General features: G+C 40.9%; 1 long non-coding RNA gene across 1 annotated transcript in view; it reads left to right on the top strand.

Moving 5' to 3' along the window:
- LOC121670604 overlaps positions 1-12,237 on the top strand; it is a 140,656-nt gene that overhangs the window by 57,667 nt on the left and 70,752 nt on the right. The window contains exons 8-9 of the long non-coding RNA XR_006018169.1: positions 2,901-2,981; positions 7,161-7,329. This is a non-coding gene — a long non-coding RNA (uncharacterized LOC121670604). The remainder of the gene's footprint in view (positions 1-2,900; positions 2,982-7,160; positions 7,330-12,237) is intronic.

The raw sequence follows: 12,237 nt of genomic DNA, 5'->3' as shown, positions 1-12,237 counted from the left end.
GCTGTCTCTGTGCATTTTGGCTGAAGCTGCTCCAAGAAAAAAGGTACTTTTGTGATAGCCACTCTGCCCAGGCCAGACAGATGTGCTACACCACATCTGTCCTACCAATCCCAACAGCTTTTTGCAGAGGTAGGGCTCTCCCAATGTAGGGGGAACCTCATAGGAACCTCATAGGTATGGAGACGAGTATTTTGGATTAATTCACTTTAAATGAGCTTAGTATTAGTTTTCAGTCCTTTTGCTGCATTTTTCCCTAAAACCCCACCAGATATTACTGAAGATCAGATTTTGCAATTACAGAGTAACCACATCCTAATCCTGGGTTTTCCTGCTAATCAGAAACAATTTTTCTGCTGTCAGTTGTGTTCCCTTAATTCATTTTGTCTTAACTCTTTCACTACGCTTAACAGAAGATAGATGCCTAAAATTTTCACCTCTTCTCATATGGGGAGCTTTTACACTGACCAGACATCAACAGTAACTTTAATATTGTGTTACAAAAATATTCTTTGAGCATCTTAAGCACATGATTCTTCGAGGTTCAGGAAACAGGAACGAAAAACGGTAGCTCTGCTGTAAAGACCTCGGCATCATCTGTTGAGTCCATTTTCCTTATTTAAAGTAGACAGAAAAAAAAAGAGAACCATAAAGAAGATAGAAAATAAGTAGCTGAAAAACCCACTGAAATAACACACCCACTAAAATAATGAAGTCATAAACACAAGGAAAATTTGTGTTAAGGCTACAAAAATACTTTACCTCAGTTCCCTTGGGGCTTGTCTTTACAAGACACATGGCCCTTTTCACTTTATGAGAAGAATCCAAGACGTTCAGCTGCATTTCCAAGGCTGGGCAATACTTAAAGAAAATATTGTAAGACTGCTATGTCTGGTCTGACCCAGGACCCTGTTTGAAAAAGCTTTATAAATGTGCTGGAGCAGAGGTTTGTCTTGAAGTATACCTGCCATCAGCTGATGGTGCACCCTGGTCCATTAGCTGATTTATTATAGAGCTGATCCCTTAATGAGGAGCACTCCTTTTGGAACTCAGATGTTGAGTATCTCAACTGTGCAACTGTTTTTTGAGACTGAACAAAAACAACACCCATAAAGCAATGATTTTGTCTATCCTTTCTCAGGCACTGAGTCACTGTTTTGTGCTTCACAAATATGTTCCTATCATAGAAAATTTTGAGTTGGGAAGGACCTTAAAGATCACCTACAATAAAATCTCCATCTTTCTGTCTACCATCTCTTTGCTTCTATGTATATTCCAGGGGATACAAGTCAACGTCTTGCTCCCACACACTGATGAGGTGATGCAGAAGTATTTGCAGAACTAGCACTGCCTCTGCTTTGCATCCACTGAAGCTGTAGTGATACAGTCTTAGATAGCTCTGTCTTTGCAATGTTTATGCCATTGTTGTCTTCTAGGTCTTAGAAGTCCTTCCCAGTGTCACACAAAATTAGCATTTCCTGTGACCAAAGTCAATAAAATTATTCACGTGAGCAAATACTGCTGATTATGAAAGGCGTTTGCATATTTTAGTGATTATGGCCATATTTTGACCAGAAGTATTTCGACAATTCAGCAAAGTGCCAGACTTCCAGCAGGGTTTGTAGCTCGGTGCCTTTGATTCTAGGTCTTGTGGCCAGGTTTTTATTGTGATGAACCCCCAAAGAGCGCTGGGCGTGCCAAGCTCTGTGCTGAGGAGGGAAGGGAGGCCTCGGGGAAGTCCTGCTCTGCCTTTGGTAGCCTGGCTGTGGCTACCAGGATGATTCCTGCCCAGGCTCCAGCACGAAGGGCAGAGAGGCTCTGCAGTGCGTGAGATTCACTCTGTCTTTCAGTCATGACTGCACGTGTGGGTGGCACAAAGAGGAGGTTGGAATGTTTTTAGGGAAGTTTCTCTTTCTTCATGTGCCATGTTAGACAGGGTTGCAGCATTATCTGATAAAACAAATCTCAGCATCTCTTTGAAGAAAATGTTTCTGTGGCAGGGTTTTTGCAGATACATAAAGCTGGATTTGTGTTTAGAACTTCAAAGAGGGGGCTGGACACAGCTGGAGAGGTGACACAGAACTGATTTCACAAGGCCTCCATCTCCCCCTCAGTGTGACACTCGGGATGTGTTGTACCAACAACATCCCTGTCCTCCTTCCCACTGAAAATATTTCACCTTTTTATGACCTCATGGCAGGAAAAAAAATTTTTGACTTATTTTCACTAGGGCAATGGTTCTCCTTAGAGATTCAAAATGAAAATTGTTTTGCCTGTTTAATCACCTTTTAACAATGTAGCAAAGTCATTACTATGTAGAACTGAAATTATTTTCTTAAGATCACATAAAAGAGGAGAAAAGTGTTCATATTGTCTTTGGACTCTTACTTTAGTGACAGTATTGAATATATACTATTATGAAAAGACATTTATAACCTCTTAAATTTAGTCTTTTTCTATCTGATCTGGCATTTGCTGCCTCTATGCTGGTGACCATATGTGTGTGCTATAGATCATGTGTTGCATGGAAGGAGGAAGAGGGCTGACCAACTAAATCCACCAGAAACAAATATGATACAGCACCAATCTGCTGCAATGCTTTTCTCAGTGTCCAGAAACTCTCCTTTCAATCAGGGCCTCTCAGTTCTGCTGCATTTTTCCAGAGCTCCGTTTCCACCCTGAAAAGTGGGGTGGATGTAACAAGAAATGTACTTTGTCAAGGCTGGTTTGGGAAATATGTTGGGGGTTGAGTTCAAGTTTCTATAAAGTTTCTCTTTGTTCTGTTTTTTGGTTTGGTTTTGGCTTTTTTGTTGTTTATCTGTTTGGTTTTGTTTTGGTTTGGTTTTTTTTTTGTGGGGTTTGTTTGTTTGTGGGTTTAGTTTTGTTATGATTTTCTTCCATAGGTGAAACAGGACAGGAATTCTGTCTCAGACATGGGAAGTGTCCTTTCCAAGCACATAAGGAAGTCTGGTTTGCAGCAGCAGGTAAGATGATCCATTGCTTGGCACTGCAGAAGGTTATCCAGTATCACACGGGTCAAAGGGCCGTGTGTCCAACTTGTAAAATTTCTCATTGCTCCTTTCGCACTGGAGGGAGAAGGAGTTGGTGTTCATTGCCCCTTCTACTCTGTAGGATTTCTGCTACAGATTTAAAATATGCAACTTCTCTACTCCTGAAGCAAAGCCCAATGCAAATCCTGCCTCAGAGACGACTTCTGCAAACAGCAAATGAGTAAAAAAACCTGTTATGAATGAAAGTCCCTTCCTAAAGCATAATATTGGCTGCATTTTATTTACTGTTTCACTCTGATATTTTTCTACCTGAAGTGGTCAGTCAAGCAAATGCGTAAAAACCCCAAGAAATCACATTTGTGTTCATTTTCTGACTGGCTGTCCAGGGGTCTGCAGCTTTTTCACAGCACCTGGAGATAATTTAAGATGTTGGTAGTTTTCAGTAGGTGCAGGAAGTGTGTGTCAGTTGTCAGCATCTGCTGCTCTGTTATGTACAAATAGCTCATTTCTGGGAACATAAAATTCCCAGCAGTTTTTTTAGGTGAGACACAGTTGAAATTGTGGAATCACTAAGGCTGGAAAAGACCTTTAAGATCCTTGAGTCCAATCATCAGCCCAGCACTACCACCATGTTTTCCATTAATCATGTCCCCTAGGGCAATATCCACACTATTTTTGAAAACTACAAGGATGGTGATTCCAACACTTCCCTGGAAATCCTGTTCCAATACTTGTCAACCATTCCCATGAAAAACATTTTCCTAATATCTAACCTAAACCTCACCTGGTGCAATTTGAGGCTGTTTTGTCCTGTCTCTTGCTACCTTGGAGAAGAAACTGAGCCCACCTCACCAAAATCTTCTTTCACAGAATTGTAGAGAGTTATAGATGTCTCCCCTGAGCCTCCTTTTCTGCAGCCTAAACAGCTCCCTCAGCCACTCCTCATCAGACTTGTGCTCCAGACCCAAACCCTACTGTCTTGTCTTAGAGTGGAAAAAAAAAAAGGGGAATTACATATTTTTTTTCCACGATAGCTGACATTTATTAAAAAGCACACAATTTTCTAAATATTTAATGTGATTTCTTATTTCAAATCCCATCATTCAGTGGGATGGAACTTAAAATTATAGTTTTTCATGTTTTTGCTGGGGTGTTTTAATGTTTCTGGTCACGTGAGTTGCAGGGAATGTGTAAACTGGAGTTTGAAGCAAGGGTGGCATAAAATGTTTCAGGATACACCTTGGCAGAGGGATTAATTCTCTGCAGGTTCACTCCACATGGAATCTGTGTATTTTTATGACATGTACAGTTGGTTGTAATGCCATACTGGGTATCATGTATAACATCAAAGAGCTAAGTAAGTATAAAGGTATCTTGTATTTCTTCAGTTCATGTCAACAAAATCCTTTTCAGCCTTGGATACCTCCTGCTTAAAATCTTTAGCTCATCTTGAACTTTTGTTTGCAGAATTTCTGTCCAAAAATAATATTTGTAACAGGAAAATGGAATGACTGAGATATCTTTTTTTTGTTGTTTTTGTTATAGTCTTAAATTATTTAACTCTTAGGTGTCCTTGGAAAGCGGACAAAAGTCTACCAAATAAAGTTAAGTTCTTGGAGTATCATCAGCTTGCTTTCCACGCTGTCATGAAATTGTTTTCTTAAATTGGGCTGCTTCCCAAACGAAATTTTCCTCTACTGAGATAACGTCCCACAGCACATTTTCTGAAGCCTTCAGAGATTATTCCTGGGCCAGGATTGCAGGCTCTGCTGAGCAAATTGACAAAAGGTTTTTTGTGGGCAGGACCAAGCAAGGCAGAGGAAAGCCGGGTGTGACCTGGGAGCTGTGGACATGCTTTCACATGCTACATGAACCCAGGGTGGCAGATCCTCCTGAGGAGGAGGGATTGCTCCCAGTGGCATCCTCTGGTCACTTTGTAACATGGGTAGAATCACATAATTATAGAATGGTTTGGGTTGGAAGGGAACTTAAAGCTCACCTTGTTCCAATCCCTGCCATGGGCAGAGACACCTTCCACCCGACCAGGCTGCTCCAAGCCCGGTCCAACCTGGCCTTGGTAGACTGAGTATCTGAATCCTTTTGGAAGGTTGCTTAAGTACAGGAGTCTGGATGGGAAAGCTCTAATGAACTGATGTTTGCTGAGCTGAGGTGTACATTTATGGGAAAGGCGTGGACAGGCCTGGATCAAACACCTGCATTCTTTGCTTCCTTTGGAGGTGACCCTGAAATTCCTCAGACAGAGGAATGATCAGGCTGCCCTCCCCAAAAGGACACAAAGGGAATGATTGTCCAACCTTTGCCCGTGCTGATGAGTAGTTACCATTAGCTGGCAAAATGTGTCAGGAGCTGGAAGAGATTTTGTTTGACCAAATAGTTTAAAATAGTGGTAGGAATTGAAACCAGCTGCTGCAGATACTGGCCTTTGCAGTAATGTAATTACAACAGTCTTTACACTTTCTATATTGCTGCTTTTAGCAAGGCAAATGACTTTCAGAAATTTATTTTTGTACAGCGTATCTGAAAAGTGCCCATCTCTGAGGTGGACAGATGCCAGTGGGGACATCACGTATCATGTAGCATATTTCAGCTCGAGGCTCAGAAATGTCACAGGATCCACTGAAATCCTTGAAGAACAGAGAGGACCTGAGCTTCTGATGTGTCACTCAAGGGAGAGGTTGTACATGACACATAGGTTGCTTTATACCACTCTGTAACTTGGTGTGCTTATGCAAAGAAGTGCATGTGGGATCGATGGCATATGGTATATTAAGAAAGAATAACACCAGATTTTTAAAAAATGTATTCACCCATTAAATGGTGTAAATTAAAGTAAGCTGTCAAAATGACAGCACAATAATGCCATCTTTGCAATAGCACATACTGCAGCACAGTTAAATCATATCACTTTTGGGGAAGAATTACAGAGGAGATCCAAGAAAAAATTGCTTTTGAAATGCAATCCTTTGTTAGTTAAGAATCATCATTGCTAGCCAGGATCCCCTATAAACACATAAAGCACAGAGTCACCATAATAAATTATGATAATTTATATCACAGCTAATTCTGGGGAAGTAGCATCAGGGGTTATACTTCAGATACACTTCATATTACTCAAACTGTAATTATTTTCATTAAAATATAAAATTGCTTACAGCCAAGTTACTTGAAACACACAGCATTGCACATTTAACCATGTACACAACAGGGCCACAAGAGTTCAAAATAAGTAAAGTCAAGTGTTAAATAACAGCACTTATACTTTTTAATTGCATATCTTTGCAGACACAATCAATGCACTTTCAATATTCCTTTTTAGTGAAATGTTGGACTGGCTTTTTCAATCATCGTCACGTTGATTAAAAGTCAATGTCAAAATAAACTTGAGAAAATACTGTTAGGTGCTTGTAAGCACAGCCTCTCTAATGGTTTGTGCATGTCAAGAGGGCAAATTTTATTCCAGGAGGAGAAAGGGAAATGCTTCAAGTTTGTGTGAAGGCAAGCAGTGGAAGGCTGAAGAGTTTGAGCGTTTTCAAGTGTAATAATTTATAACACCACTCACTCTCTAGTGCCTTTCTCTAACAATCTCAATGGGTTCTACAAACAGTAATTAATTACAGCCTCCAACACCTCTGAGGGGTAAATACAGGCAGTATGAGGTGCTCTTCATTTGTCCATGGAGCAGAGCAACCCTAAAAAACTCTAGAATATACAGGGGCTGCAGGAGACCTTCCCTCTTGGCAGAACTCAGACACCTTAAACATATCTGTCTTTATTAAACTGAGAGTCAGAAAGTGAGTAATAAAATGCATCCTAAAGCCTGGGGGTTTTTTCCTGAAGGATCATCCCCCATTCTCTGCAAAGGATGGGTTTTACTGCAGGCGAGAATCAAAGCTGGGAGCTAGCAAGGTCCTCACCTGTTTGCTGCAGAAGTTAGGTGAGAACGGTGGGTGACGCACAGATTTCCAGAAAAAGAAAGAAAGAGTGGTTTTTCAGATGTGCAACTGGCCCTTGAAGTCAGTGTGAGTATATAGAACTTGACTCTAACCCCAGTTTTCAATAATCTCACTAGAAAATCATTGTAAAAATCTCCTGGTGAACATTTCTTGATGCAGGTCTCATCCATTGCTGCAGATACCATCAAGACCCTGGAAATCTGTGGCACAGCTGAACCTTTCGTGCCTGTAAGAAAACTCTGTATTCAGACTGGATGAAGGGCCCAAGCAGGCTGACCAACAACTCTCCTCTTGGAGGAATTTTTCCAGGTGGTTTTTCCAGCAACTGTTTCCCATGGCAATTCCAGGTGAGTTTAGAGTTCATTTTGAATCAGAGCCTGCTTCCTACCTTTCATGGTGCCTTTGGTGTCTTTGACATATTGAACCTCTAATTTTCATTTAGACTAAACCATCTCCATTTTTTTTAAGTCAGGCAGCAGTGAGTCCTCAGTTTGTTTGACATCATAATCCTTATTTCTCCTGAAGTGGAACAGTCCAAGTTATTTCTGTGACTTAAAAAATGGAGGAGCTGCTTGTGCCAGTCTTTATTCTGTATTCTCACAAACTGGGGAGCACTAGGAGTGTTGGAATTAAGAAACTAAGACACAGAGATTAGGGCTAAACCTCAGCACTAAACTTGTTGACGTCTAACTGATGTCAGCAAAACTTTTTTTCCATCTTTCCCATGCCTGTTGTGCAACACTATAGGGAGTCGAGGATGACATTCAGCAGTCTTCCTAGGCATTTCAGAGGAAAAGCAATCACTAGGAAAGAAAGATCGTGATAACTCTTCGGCATTATGAATTAAGATGTTTTTATGGAAGTGAAAAATGTGTATAAATTCAGCAGTGAGGGAAGGGATTTGAACTCTGGCATTTAGGTGGGGTAGTTGGTTGCCATCGCTGTTTCCTGACTATGTGACAGTGAGCTTGAGCTGAAGAAGTCTGCTGTTCCATGTCCCAGAAGGGAAAACTCAGGCTGTGGTACTTCCCCAATGGAAAACCTCATGGAGAATGCAAATATCTTTGCTTATGGATGACAGCTTTCCTTGTGGAACCTGAAAGTCTCAGGTAAATCCAAAATATAATAATTTAAACATTCTCAAAATCCTGAATGAATTTCCCAAACACAGGATCTCTGGACAGAACAAAGCAGACCTGCAGCTCCTGCGTGGACATTCTCTGTCCTGCCTATACACTTGATTTGCAATATCTTTTGTCCATTTAGATTAGATATTATGAAGAAATTAGGTTGTGAGACCCTGGAACAAATTTTCCAGAGAAGCTGTGGCTGCCCCTGGATCCCTGGAAGTGTCCAAGGCCAGGTTGGATGGGGCTTTGAGCAACCTGGAATAGTAGAATGTGTCCCTGCCCATGGCAGGGGGAAGAACTGGATGAGCTTTGATGTCCCTTCCAACCCAAAACATTCCATAATTCTATGATTTGTCCTGTCATTTATATGTAAACAAACTGTGCATTATTTCATTCCTTCCACCATTTATTAATTTTAGAACCTGAACAATGAGATACTGAAATAGAAGAAAACAGGTAAAGTAGTAGAAAGAAGTAGAATTATTTGAGATTGTACAAGATACCAATAATCTCCCCAGGAATGTAACTTTTTTAGTTCAAGTTGACATTTAAATTGCATTTTGTGCTGGAAAGAAAAGTCAGTGGGAGAAGAAGAATATCATATGAAATAGTGGCACATGTGGTGAGTCACATTTGCTATTATTTTGTAAGTATTATAAAAATATATCTGATTTTATTGGAATTGACAGAAAATTATTAAAAATTTGAGATAAAGTTTTCCTTTGGTAAACTGTGCCTTACAGATGGCACATCAGAGAAAATTCTCTTCTTGTTAAAATATCAGAACAGTTCAGGGAACACGGCAGCATCAGGATAATAATAGTTGACAGGTACAGTGGCTGTGAACAAACACCCATATCATGGTATCTGAGATACCATATTTTCCCCACTAAAATTAAACCATGAGCTCTCTTTGACAATGCTGTGTTAATTATATGCCAGCATTTGCTTCAGTTTGGCTTAATACTGCTTTAACTCCCTCACCAGCAGGACTTCTTGGAGTTCACCAGGGATGTCTGGTTAGAAATCTCTTTCCACACCTCAAGTCTATCCCAAACAGAGCTCCAGCAACTGCTGAGGGTACCCAGGACACAGATAGGAGAACCAAGTCAAACATAACCCTGTAGTAACTCTGATGCTTGACCCATGTGTTTGTGTTGAGCTGTGCTCTCGATTTTCACTGCATTTAAACCTAAATTCTGTTCTATGCCTAATGTGGCAATGACCAGGGTGGATTAAACATTTTTTAAACTGCATGGATTAGGACAAGAGTACTTTTGTTATGATAACTTGCTATTTCAGAATGAAATCAAACTGATAGTAAAATTGACAAAGTCCTAACATAAAATACTGACAAAAAAAGTAATCAGTCTATTGTTACATTTGTCAAACCCCTTGATTAAATTGGTGTTTAAAGCAATAACAGCTACAATTTATATTACAATATATTGCATTTTTATGCACAGTAGAGAATTAGACAAAATATCATGTGTCAATGAGTGCCACTTCAAGTAAGGTAATTAATTACTTCAAGCAAGGTAATTAATTCTATAATAAATAAATCTGTGGTATTAGACAATTTCAAAATTAATGCACTGGGGGTTTTGCCACATAAGGCTTGAATAATACAGGACTCTGTTCTCCTGCTAACTCCTAGTGTCCCCACCTCCCACACGTGTTTTTAGGGGAAAGAATTCCCCAGATTTTGTTTGACACAAAAATATATATCAAAATTATAGAGACTGCCTGATTCATTCAGGCAAGGATTCTGCTTCTTGATGGGTTCAGCCACTAAGCGTTAGGACTTGGATGTTACTTTTAGGCTTTCCAGTAATGGCAGAACTGCCATGGCTTTCAGAGCAAAACAGTCATTCTAAAAATGAAAGGAGGGCTCTTCTACCCCCTCTTCTCCTTCTCTTGCCATGCCATTACAGGGGGAAATCTGCATTCGTTCTGCACAGCAGAGATAATTACAGTCTGATACTCTTAATGAATGAGTTTGTATAGAAATGTTATCACTGTGACAGTCGAGAACAGGCTGAAGCACATGTGTAGCGAGGAGACCGAAAGCTGTGCTTGAATATATATGAGAGCACAAGCAGCAGCAAGCCTAACTCTTCTTAAACTCCTTAAATTGTAGCCTGGGATGCACAGGAAGCTGTGCAGTTGCTCTCTGCTTGCAAATGTGAGGGGGAAGTGAAATTAGCATAGATAAAAGTAAACCTAAAAGATATGTATCTGTGCTGGCATGCAGAACGGCAGGGTCAGTGAAATCATTCAAAGCACTGGGCTTGGATTCAGCATATTCAGAAGGTAAAACATCAAAATTGGGGGGAAACAGGCAAGTGAGAAGCAGTGCAGTAGGAAGAAAACAGAAACACTGAATAAACCCCGAGGCTTTTCAGAGTTACTACTTCCAGTGAGGAGGAGTGTCATGAGAGCATGGGAAAAAAAAGGCCTGCAGAGCCCTATTTTTGGTGGTGCTGATCACCACTGTGTTATCTCCCAGAGCTGCCTCCTTGCAGTGCTCCCACAAGATTTCACTCATCTTTTTATGCTACATGCAGGGCCCCAGAGCAACCAAGGGTGTCAGGGCACTGCCTCCCAAGGCAGCAGCTTCTGCTCCAGGTAGGACAAATGGCTGAGGCACCATCAACCCTTCCCAGCCACTTCCTCTCCAACATCATGTTTCAGCCTTAGAAAACAAGATGTCATGAATGAAAGAAACCACTAAACAAAGTAAATTTCCTGAATGGCCCAGATATAATTTCTGTTTTTACCAGTGATAATGTTTCTTCAGTGAGATTTTCTCCATTATTGTGGAAATGGCACCAGAGAAATCAGAAAGCTCTGTTTTCTCACTGATTTATCGAATATAAATCAGGAATTAGTGATCAGGTGGAAAGAAGGTGCCAGATCCAAAGTATGTTCCAGGCAATGAATTCCTTCCACTGACTGAAATGGATTTTGGATCAAACATTTGGAAGTACAGGCTGAAACGCAGCACAATATAGAGGACAAATGTCAAGTTTGATTGCTGCTGGAAGCATAAGAAAGCAGAGCTGGTGCTCCAGAGGCCCAGACAGGAGCTGAGAAGATTAGCATGGAGATGACAAGCTACCCTGGCTCGGGGAGTCCACTGGAGGTTTCTTCCCCAGATCCCAATCTCATCTGCTGTGCTGCCTCTGTAGAACCTGGAAATTTCTAAAAGAAAAAAAGCATTATTGTGGCCTTCTCTAGAAGTGGGAAGGAAATAAAACCGAAAAAATAAGGAGAGGGAAAATCAAAAAGGAAAAGCAACCCCAATCACCCTTCTCCTAACCACCTGTGGTGTGTCCATGCTCCAGAGCAGGGCTCATGTAGATCAGAGATGGACCAAATCCAGAAAGGTTTGCTAAAGGCCAGATAAAATGGGATAAGGATCTGTGACTCACCACTTCCTCTGGTTTTTGAAAAGCCTGAGCTACATGGCCATGGTTTTTCAGATCCAATGCAACCCTTCCTTCCCACCCAGTGCCTGCTCCGCCACGCGTTCCGAAGCGAGCTGTTCTCATGACTCACAGGAACAGTTGACCACCATTCTCAACTGTGTTCCTTCTTACACATTTGGTACAAAGAAGGCAAAAAAGAGATCCATATTCCAGTTTTATGGAGACACAAGCACATACACAGCAATGCTTGATCTGAAGCCAGCTAATGGAGAGGATATGTTGAAACCACCAGGCATATTGTTATGAGGAGAACAATAGATATTGGCAACACTGTTTGATCCATGTGCCAAGGGTAAAATTAAAGCCATATGTTCACCCCACCAGACACAGATTGTGGATGGATGTTTACGTAAACAAAGGGTTTGTTAAACTGTGTTATCATTTTCTTCCTTTGGCTCTCCAACTTCTAGGCCAGGTACATCAATAAACTCTTTTCTGGAAGAGTCTGGAAGAACCACATCAAGAGCAACAGTTACACGAAACCTTGGTTGATTACCATGTGGATATATAATATTCCCTTAACCTCTTAGAATAGCAGCAATCAGAGCCAACCCCTTTATTCTTGCAGGGAAAAAAAAAAAACCTCTATAAAGAGCCCACAGATTTTTCAAGAGAGCCTGGGGACTGGATCAGG

The sequence above is a fragment of the Corvus kubaryi genome, unplaced genomic scaffold (assembly GCF_017639235.1).
Source record: "Corvus kubaryi isolate FWS band 111438036 unplaced genomic scaffold, C.kubaryi_AGA036_p1.0 37396, whole genome shotgun sequence".
Lineage (NCBI taxonomy): Eukaryota > Metazoa > Chordata > Aves > Passeriformes > Corvidae > Corvus > Corvus kubaryi.
This window is presented reverse-complemented; position numbering and strand designations above follow the sequence as displayed.